The 11,083-nt window shown below is 42.0% G+C and overlaps 1 pseudogene; it reads right to left on the bottom strand.

Moving 5' to 3' along the window:
- Positions 1–9,497: 9,497 nt before the first annotated feature.
- On the bottom strand, positions 9,498–10,783 carry Hnrnpa1-ps11 (heterogeneous nuclear ribonucleoprotein A1, pseudogene 11; annotated as a pseudogene).
- Between the last annotated feature and the right edge of the window lie 300 nt (positions 10,784–11,083).

Below are 11,083 nucleotides of genomic sequence, written 5' to 3'. Positions count from 1 at the left end.
CTAGCCAGAGCAATCAGACAACAAAAGGAGGTCAAGGGGATACAGATCGGAAAAGAAGAAGTCAAAATATCACTATTTGCAGATGATATGATAGCGTATTTAAGTGATCCCAAAAGTTCCACCAGAGAACTACTAAAGCTGATAAACAACTTCAGCAAAGTGGCTGGGTATAAAATTAACTCAAATAAATCAGTAGCCTTCCTCTACACAAAAGAGAAACAAGCCGAGAAAGAAATTAGGGAAACGACACCCTTCATAATAGACCCAAACAATGTAAAGTACCTCGGTGTGACTTTAACCAAGCAAGTAAAAGATCTGTACAATAAGAACTACAAGACACTGAAGAAGGAAATTGAAGAAGACCTCAGAAGATGGAAAGATCTCCCATGCTCATGGATTGGCAGGATTAATAGAGTAAAAATGGCCATTTTACCAAAAGCAATCTACAGATTCAATGCAATCCCCATCAAAATACCAATCCAATTCTTCAAAGAGTTAGACAGAACAATTTGCAAATTCATCTGGAATAACAAAAAACCCAGGATAGCTAAAGCTATCCTCAACAATAAAAGGACTTCAGGGGGAATCACTATCCCTGAACTCAAGCAATATTACTGAGCAATAGTGATAAAAACTGCATGGTATTGGTACAGAGACAGACAGATAGACCAATGGAATAGAATTGAAGACCCAGAAATGAACCCACACACCTATGGTCACTTGATTTTTGACAAAGGAGCCAAAACCATCAAATGGAAAAAAGATAGCATTTTCAGCAAATGGTGCTGGTTCAACTGGAGGTCAACATGTAGAAGAATGCAGATCGATCCATGCCTATCACCCTGTACAAAGCTTAAGTCCAAGTGGATCAAGGACCTCCACATCAAACCAGACACATTCAAACTAATAGAAGAAAAACTAGGGAAGCATCTGGAACACATGGGCACTGGAAAAAATTTCCTAAACAAAACACCAATGGCTTACGCTCTAAGATCAAGAATCGACAAATGGGATCTCATAAAACTACAAAGCTTCTGTAAGGCAAAGGACACGGTGGTTAGGACAAAACGGCAACCAACAGATTGGGAAAAGATCTTTACCAATCCTACAACAGATAGAGGCCTTATATCCAAAATATACAAAGAACTCAAGAAGTTAGACCGCAGGGAAACAAATAACCCTATTAAAAAATGGGGTTCAGAGCTAAACAAAGAATTCACAGCTGAGGAATGCCGAACGGCTGAGAAACACCTAAAGAAATGTTCAACATCTTTAGTCATAAGGGAAATGCAAATCAAAACAACCCTGAGATTTTACCTCACACCAGTGAGAATGGCTAAGATCAAAAACTCAGGGGACAACAGATGCTGGCGAGGATGTGGAGGAAGAGGAACACTCCTCCATTGTTGGTGGGATTGCAGACTGGTACAACCATTCTGGAAATCAGTCTGGAGAATCCTCAGAAAATTGGACATTGAACTGCCTGAGGATCCAGCTATACCTCTCTTGGGCATATACCCAAAAGATGCCCCAACATATAAAAAAGACACTTGCTCCACTATGTTCATTGCAGCCTTATTTATAATAGCCAGAAGCTGGAAAGAACCGAGATGCCCTTCAACAGAGGAATGGATACAGAAAATGTGGTACATCTACACAATGGAATATTACTCAGCTATCAAAAACAACGACTTTATGAAATTCGTAGGCAAATGGTTGGAACTGGAAAACATCATCCTGAGTGAGCTAACCCAATCACAGAAAGACATACATGGTATGCACTCATTGATAAGTGGATATTAGCCCAAATGCTTGAATTACCCTAGATGCCTAGAGCAAATGAAACTCAAGACGGATGATCAAAATGTGAATGCTTCACTCCTTCTTTAAAAGGGGAACAAGAATACCCTTGGCAGGGAAGAGAGAGGCAAAGATTAAAACAGAGACTGAAGGAACACCCATTCAGAGTCTGCCCCACATGTGGCCCATACATATATAGCCACCCAATTAGACAAGATGGATGAAGCAAAGAAGTGCAGACCGACAGGAGCCGGATGTAGATCGCTCCTAAGAGACACAGCCAGAATACAGCAAATACAGAGGCGAATGCCAGCAGCAAACCACTGAACTGAGAATAGGACCCCCGTTGAAGGAATCAGAGAAAGAACTGGAAGAGCTTGAAGGGGCTCGAGACTCCATATGTACAACAATGCCAAGCAACCAGAGCTTCCAGGGACTAATCCCCTACCCAAAGACTATACATGGACTGACCCTGGACTCTGACCTCATAGGTAGCAATGCATATCCTAGTAAGAGCACCAGTGGAAGGGGAAGCCCTGGGTCCTGCTAAGACTGAACCCCCAGTGTACTAGACTGGTGGGGGGAGGGCGGCAATGGGGGGAGGGTTGGGAGGGGAACACCCATAAGGAAGGGGAGGGGGGAGTGGGATGTTTGCCCGGATACCAGGAAAGGGAATAACACTTGAAATGTATATAAGAAATACTCAAGTTAATAAAAAAAATATTTAAAAAAAATTAGCTTTGAGATGCAGTATGTAGTGAAATACTTATGTAAATATGTATGTCCTGTGAATTGGAAGTTTCTGGTTTCTTTAAGAATTCAGTTGTGTCACATGATGTTTTTCTGGAAGCTGTCTTATGAGAAGGCACATGATGCTTTGCTGAAAGCAGAGACTTGAGAGACTTGTGTGGTACTTAGAAGGAATGTAATTAGAACCCTACAGACAATGAAAGGATCCCCTTATACTGGGACACTGTGCAATGCTTCGCTGGTCTTTGCTTGTCTTCATTGATCTTCATTTCCTAGAGATAAATGTACCAAAGAATTCCTTGTGGTTTCTGCTGGATCATGTCACCACTACTGATTTGTGTTTGGTGTTTGCTATGGGACTAGACAGATGATATCCTAAGAAAAGGTGAGATCACCCCAAAGAACTACTTCTAAATAGAAGCACAGGCCCCTTTCCTATTAACTTTCCTTTTTCCCTATCTCTGGTTGGTGGGCTTGAAGGTGGTTGAAGCATTCAAAAACCCAAAGTTTAGAAAAATCTAAGCCTATAGTCCTTTTGCTGATCTAAAAACCAACTTGCACAAGAGGTACAACTCAGTGGTACAGAACTTGCTGAGCATGTAGAAGGCCCTGGGATGCAGCCCAAAAATCACAAACATTTTTTTTTCCGTAAAACGTTTTAAGAAAACCAGTGAGGGATATGAGGAGACCTATGTCCAACTCCAGCATAGTTAATAGAAGCAAGAAGTCATCTTCCTCTTTTTATAATGCTTAGAGACTAGTTTTGCAACTTGGAAGTTGTCAAAGAAACTTCAGCCTGTCATAGTGTTGGATGCTACCACTATGCCACCTGCAGTGTTGATCTGTATTCCAGTGTAAGGCATTGGACTGCTTTGAAAGAGTGGCCATTGGGACCAGTGGTGTGTTTCAGAGCAGTGTTGTCATGGGATATCTATTTCCTCTCACAAATGACTACACTTGCTATTTCACAGTTTCTTTGGGTCAGTAATGTGAATGGGGCTGAACACCATTCACAAGATAGGAATATACTTGTCCATGTATTTGACTAGGGGCTAATATATAAGATTGATAGATCATGCTTATTGTTGGTGGGAAGCCTCAACTTCCTTCAATAGGGATCTATAAAATTCTTTAGTGTCCCCAAGACATGACAGCTGATTTTGTCCAGAAAGAAGTCCAAGGACACACAATGTAGAAGCTTCAGTAACTTTTATAGTCTAGTTATAGAAGTGACACTTTATGGCATCTGTCATATTCTTTTGGCTATAAAAACCAACTCTCATTATGGGAAGAGAACCACAAGACATGTATCCCAGGAAATAAGAAATCCAGACAGCTACTTTAGCAACTGGGAGACTGCTCAGCAAAACACCTCATCATTATGTCTGTCAAACATAAAAACAAGTGCTCCATTTGCACTTTAGACAAGCCTCTTAGGACTGAGTGATCCAGTTTAAAAACAATTGCTTCATCATACTTAAGCATGTCTACCTATTCTTGTATCCTACCTAAGCATATCTACCTATTCCTCTACGAGAGTGTAAAAATATTGTAGGTATGAATGCTTGCTGTGAGGAATGAGATTTAGGGCTAGAAGGGACAAGCCTCTGCTACTTCTTCTAATAGGAAATCATTTCAATTGCTATTTGCAATCCCCACAAATGTTTTTCTGTTATGTCTGAATTTCTTTTGGACTTTAAGTTACAAAGAACAAGTTCTAAGAACACAAACTGTAAACACTGACACTGTCTCCTGCTACATTGAGACAGAAGCTAATTCTGGGGAATACTGCTAAAGGAAAAACACCTGTTCTTGCTTGCCATGCTCCTCTCCAAAGAATTGGAAGCTAATCAAGGAGAGGCAAGGTGACCTACTTTCTCTCCCTCACCCCTCCTGCCTCTGTGCTTGCATACCTACAGGACAGAGCAGACACTTTGGAGAGAACTTTGTGGTGAAAGTGAGTGAGGATGGCCTTGTTTTAAAAGCCCAAATGCTTTCATTGTCCTACTTTCTACATCTATTTATACAGCCCCATATCACAAAGAGAGAGATTTCTCAGATCAAAACTCCCCAACTGATTTCAATTGGTCAAGACCATACAGTTTTATCACTCAGGGTTGTATCCAGAGTGAGGCTCAGAGCAGCAAAGGTGAGTATAGAAAGATGAGTAGAGACTGTATGTGGGATGGATCCTGAGGTGGGGCAGTCTCTGGATGGCCCTTTTTTCAGTATCTGTTCCATACTTTGTCTCTGTATTTACTTTTGTAAGTATTTTGTTCCCCTTTCTAAAAACTGAAGCATCCACAATTTGGTCTCCCTTCTTCTTGAGCTTCATGTGGTCTGTGAATTGTATCATGGGTATTCCAAACTTTTGGGCTAATATCCACTTATCAGTGACTGCTTACCATACATGTTCTTTTGAGACTGGGTTACCTCACTCAGGATCATATTTTCTAGATCCATCCATTTGCCTATGAATGTCACGATGTCATTGTTTTAATACCACATTTTCTGTATCTATTCCTCTGTTGAAGGACATCTGGCTTCTTTCCATCTTCTGACTATTATTTTTTAAAAAGGCTGCTATGAACATAGTGGAGCATGTCCTTGTTAATAGGTTGGAAAATATTTTTGGTATATGCCCAGGAGAGGCATAGCTGGGTCCTCAGGTAGTACTATGTTCAATTTTCTGAGGAACTGCCAGACTGATTTCCAGAGTGCTTGTACCAGCTTGCAATCCTACCAACAATGGAGGAGTGTTTTTCTTTCTCCATATCCTCACCAGAATCTGTCAAATGAGATTTTGAACTTAGCCAGTCTGACTACTGTGAGGTGGAATCTCAGAGTTGTTTTGATTTGCATTTCCCTGATGACTAAGGATATTGAACATTTCTTTACATGCTTCTTGGGCATTCAATATTTCTCAGTTAAGAATTCTTTGTTTAGTTCAGCACCCCATTTTCCTCCATCTTTATTAAATTGGGTATTTCTTATTTACATTTCAATTGTTATTCCCTTTCCCAGTTTCCAGGCCAACATCCCCCTAACCCCTCACCATTCCCTTCTATATGGGTGTTCCCCTCCCCATCTTCCCCGCATTACCACCCTCCCCACAACAATCATATTCACTGGGGGTTCAGTCTTGGCAGGACCAAGGGTTTCCCTTCCACTGGTGTTCTTACTAGGTTAGTCATTGCTACCTATGCAGTTGGAGCCCAGGGTCAGTCCATGTATAGTCTTTGGGTAGTGGCTTAATCCCTGGAAGCTCTGGTTGGTTGGCATTGTTGTTCATATGGGGTCTCAACCCATTCAAGTTCTTTCAGTCCTTTCTCTGAATCCTTCAACGGGGGTCCTGTTCTCAGTTCAGTGGTTTACTGCTGGCATTCGCCTATGTAGTTGCCATATTCTGGCTGGTTCTCTCAGGAGACATCTATATCCAGTTCCTGTCAGCCTGAACTTCTTTGCTTCATCCATCTTATCTAGTTTGGTGGCTGTATATGTATGGGCCACATGTCAGGCAGGCTCTGAATAGGTATTCCTTCAGCCTCTGTTCTAAACTTTGCCTCCCTATTCCCTCCCAAAGGTATTCTTGTTCCCCTTTTAAAGAAAGAGGGAAACATTCGCATTTTGGTCATCCTTCTTGAGTTTCACATGTTCTGTGCATTTAGGGTAATTCGAGCATTTGGGCTAATATCCACTTATCAATGAGTACATACCATATGTGTTTTTCTGTGATTGGGTTACCTCACTCAGGATGACATTTTCCAGTTCCAACCATTTATCTATGAATTTCATAAAGTCATTGTTTTTGATAGCTGAGTAATATTCCATTGTGTAGATGTACCACATTTTCTGTATCCATTCCTCTGTTGAAGGGCATTTGGTTCTTTTCAGCTTCTGGCTATTATAAATAAGGCTGTTATGAACATAGTGGAGTATGTGTCTTTGTTTTATGTTGGGGCATCTTTTGGGTATATGCCCAAGAGAGCTATAGCTGGGTCCTCAGGAAGTTCAATGTCCAATTTTCTGAGGAACCTCCAGACTGATTTCCAGAATGGTTGTAGCAGTCTGCAATCCCACCAACAATGGAGGAGTGTTCCTCTTTCTCCACACCCTCGCCAGCATCTGCTGTTGCTGGAGTTTTTGATCTTAGCCATTCTGACTGATGTGAGGTTGAATCTCATGGTTGTTTTGATTTGCATTTCCCTTATGTCTAAAGATGTTGAACATTTCTTTAGGTGCTTCTCAGCTGTTTGGCATTCCTCAACCAGATACACTTAAACTAATAGAAGGAAAAGTGGGGAAGAATCTCAAACACATGGGCACTGGAGAAAATTTCCTGAACAAAACACCAATGACTTATGCTCCTGTGAATTCTTTGTTTAGCTCTGAACCCCATTTTTTTCTTTTCTTTTTTTTTAATAACTTGAGTATTTATTTACATTTCGAATGTTATTTCCTTTCCCTGTTTCCGGACAAACATCCCCCTAACCCCTTCCCCTCCTCCTCTATATGGGTGTTCCCCTCTCCATTCTCCCCCATTACCGCCCTCCCCCCAACAATTACGTTCACTTGGGGTTCAGTCTTGGCAGGACCAAGGGCTTCCCCTTCCACTGGAGCTCTTACTAGGCCATTCATCGCTACCTATGAGGTTGGAGCCCAGGGTCAGTCCATGTATAGTCTTTGGGTAGTGGCTTAGTCCCTGGAAGCTGAACCCCATTTTTAATAGGGTTATTTGTCTCCCTGCAGTCTAACTTTTTGAGTTCTTTGTATATTTCGGATATAAGCCCTCTATCAGTTGTAGGATTGGTAAAGATCTTTTCCCAATGTTGATTGCCGTTTTGTCCTAACAACAGTGTCCTTTGCCTTACAGAACCTTTGCAGTTTTATGAGATCCCATTTGCCGATTCTTGATCTTAGAGCATAAGCCATTGGTGTTTAGTTCAGGAAATTTTTCCCACTTTTTTCCTAATAGTTTGAGTGTATCTCATTATGTGGCAGTCCTTGATCCACTTGGACTTAAGCTTTTTGCAGGGTGATAAGAATGCATTGATTTGCATTCTTCTACATGCTGACCTCCAGTTGAACCAGCACCATTTTTTGAAGATGCTACCTTTTTTCCACTGGATGGTTTTGGCTCCTTTGTCAAAGATCAGGTGACCATAGGTGTGTGGGTTCATTTCTGGGTCTTCAATTCTATTCCTTTGATCTACCTGCCTGTTTCTGTACCAATACCATACAGGTATTATCACTATTGCTCTGCAATACAGCTTGAGGTCAGGGATGGTGATTCCCCCAGGAGTTCTTTAAGTGTTAAGGATAGTTTTCGATATCCTGGATTTTTGTTATTCCAAATGAATTTGCAAATTGCTCTTTTTTTAACCCTATGAAGAATTGAGTTGGTATTTTGATGGGGATTGCATTGAATCTGTAGATTGCTTTTGGCAAGATGGCCTTTATTTATTTATTTATTTATTTATTTATTTATTTATTTATTTATTTATTTTTATTAACTTGAGTGTTTCTTACTTACATTTCGAATGTTATTCCCTTTCCCGGTTTCCAGGCAAACATCCCCCTAATCCCTCCCCCTCCACTTCTTTATGGGTGTTCCCCTCCCCACCCTCCCCCCATTGCCGCCCTCCCCCCAACAATCACAATCACTGGGGGTTCAGTCTTAGCAGGACCAAGGGCTTCCCCTTCCACTGGTGATCTTACTAGGATATTCACTGCTACCTATGAGGTCAGAGTCCAGGGTCAGTCCATGTATAGTCTTTAGGTAGTGGCTTAGTCCCTGGAAGCTCTAGTTGCTTGGCATTGTTGTTCATAAGGGGTCTCGAGCCCCTTCAAGCTCTTCCTGTTCTTTCTCTGATTCCTTCAATGGGGGTCCTATTCTCAGTTCAGTGGTTTGCTGTTGGCATTCGCCTCTGTATTTGCTGTATTCTGGCTGTGTCTCTTAGGAGCGATCTACATCCGGCTCCTGTCGGCCTGCACTTCTTTGCTTCATCCACCTTGTCTAATTGGGTAGCTGTATATTTATGGGCCACATGTGGGGCAGGCTCTGAATGGGTGTTCCTTCTGTCTCTGTTTTAATCTTTGCCTCTCTATTCCCTGCCAAGGGTATTCTTGTTCCCCCTTTTAAAGAAGGAGTGAAGCATTCACATTTTGATCATCCGTCTTGAGTTTCATGTGTTCTATGCATCTAGGGTAATTCAAGCATTTGGGCTAATATCCACTTATCAATGAGTGCATACCATGTGTGTTTTTCTGTGATTGGGTTACCTCACTCAGGATGATATTTTCCAGTTCCAACCATTTATCTATGAATTTCATAAAGGCATTGTTTTTTTTTCCATTCAAGAGAATTAAGTCGTTTATTGAGTACACATGATAATGGATGATACACAAGCTTCATTCCATCTGTTATTTTATCTGATACCGTTATTCAATTTTGATATTGCATAGGGTGTGCCAACAACCATTTTATAACCAAATTGTGATCTTGCTTGGATGACCCTTTAAATGGTGAAACTAATTAATTTACAACAGTAACTGGCAGTTTAGCAACACCAAGGTTTTTGAAGACAATGGCTTCTCCACCCAAGCAACCATAAATAAATTCCAAATGGAATTTGGCACCACACTGAAGGAATTCTAACTTCACACTATTGGGGAAGTTTACCAAGATGGCTTCAGAGTAGACTAACTTTACACAGCACATTTAAAAAAAAGACACATTTATTCAGCGTCATGATCAGACTTTTACATTTAGCAATCAACAGCATGGGTGAAAAAGGTCTACAGTAAAACCCTTCGTTGAAATGCTTTACACTTTCCACAGAACAGAAACTAAAATAACCTGTTATACAATTAGTCACAGATACAGTCTTGGAGTTTTTGCCCACACACATAAGTATTGTCTAAAACATGTCTTCCTTGTAGCAGCTAGGCCCTGCCACCACTGTGCTTGGCTAAGTTCACAAATCTGTTGTAACCTGTAGCTTCCCTGTCACTTCTCTGGCTCTCCTCTCCTGCTAAGCTTTGTTTCCTGGCTGTAATTAGAACCTCCTGCCACTGCCATAGCTACTGCTGCTGCTGGAACCTCCATAGCCACATTGGTTTCGTGGTTTAGCAAAGTACTGGCCTCCACCACCATAAGGGCCAGAGCTCCTGCCTCTAAAGTTTCCTCCTTTCATCGGTCCAAAATTTGATGACTGGTTGTTGTAATTGCCAAAATCATTGTAGCTTCCACCACCTCTAAAATTGCTTCCACTACCACTGCCAAAGCCGCCTCTGCCTCCTCCGTTGTTATAGCTGTCATAGCTGCCACTCCCGCCATAGCCACTGCCCTGGTTTCCATAACCCTGTCCACCACTTCCATAGCCTCTGCTTCCTCCAGAGTAACCAGGGCCGCCTCCTCCATAACCACCATCATTGACAAATCCATTATAGCCATCCCCACTGCCACCATATCCACCACCACCATGACTGCCACCAAAGCCACCACGACCACTGAAGTTCCCTCCTCGACCAAAATTGTCATTGCCACCGAAACCACCTCCATGACCACCACCAAAGTTTCCGGAACCACTTCGACCTCTCTGGCTGGATGAAGCACTAGCCATATCTTGTTTCAACTCTTGTTTCACAGTTGTGGCCATTCACAGTATGGTATTTCTGAATAACAATCTTATCCACAGAGTCATGGTCATCAAAGGTGACAAACGCAAATCCCCTCTTTTTTCCACGGCCTCTGTCAGTCATAATTTCAATCACTTCAGTTTTCCCATACTGCTCAAAATAATCTCGTAGGTGATGTTCTCAGTGACTTCTTTAATACCTCCAACAAAGATCTTCTTCACAGTTAAGTGGGCACCTGGTCTCTGAGAATCTTCTCTTGACACAGCTCTCTTAGGTTCCACAACTCTTCCATTCACCTTCTGTGGTCTTGCATTCATGGCAGCATCCACTTCCTCCACAGTGGCATATGTGACAAACCCAAAGCCTCTGGATCTTTTGGTGTTTGGATCTCTCATTACCACACAGTCGGTGAGTGTTCCCCATTGCTCAAAATGGCTCCTCAGACTCTCCTCGGTTGTTTCGAAGCTCAGCGCTCCAATGAAGAGCTTCCGCAGCTGTTCCGGTTCCTTGGGGGACTCTGACTTAGACATGACAGTAGGATGATGAGAGCGTTCAGCGATGCTTCCTCGCCAGCGTCAAAGAGTAGAAAGCAAGGCATTGTTTTTGATAGCTGAGTAATATTCCATTGTGTAGATGTGCCACGTTTTCTGTATCCATTCCTCTAGTGAAGGGCATCTGGGTTCTTTCCAGCTTCTGGCTATTATAAATAAGGCTGCTATGAACATAGTGGAGCACGTGTCTTTTTTATATGTTGGGGCATCTTGTGGGTATATGCCCAAGACAGGTATAGCTGGATCCTCAGGTAGTTCAATGTGCAATTTTCTGAGGAACCTCCAGACTGATTTCCAGAATGGTTTTACCAGTCTGCAATCCAACCAACAATGGGGAAGTG

Source organism: Rattus norvegicus, chromosome 17 (genome assembly GCF_021556685.1).
Source record: "Rattus norvegicus strain SHRSP/BbbUtx chromosome 17, alternate assembly SHRSP_T2T, whole genome shotgun sequence".
Classification (NCBI taxonomy): Eukaryota; Metazoa; Chordata; class Mammalia; order Rodentia; family Muridae; genus Rattus; species Rattus norvegicus.
Note: the sequence above shows the minus strand (reverse complement) of the source record. Positions and strands in the feature narration are given on the sequence as shown.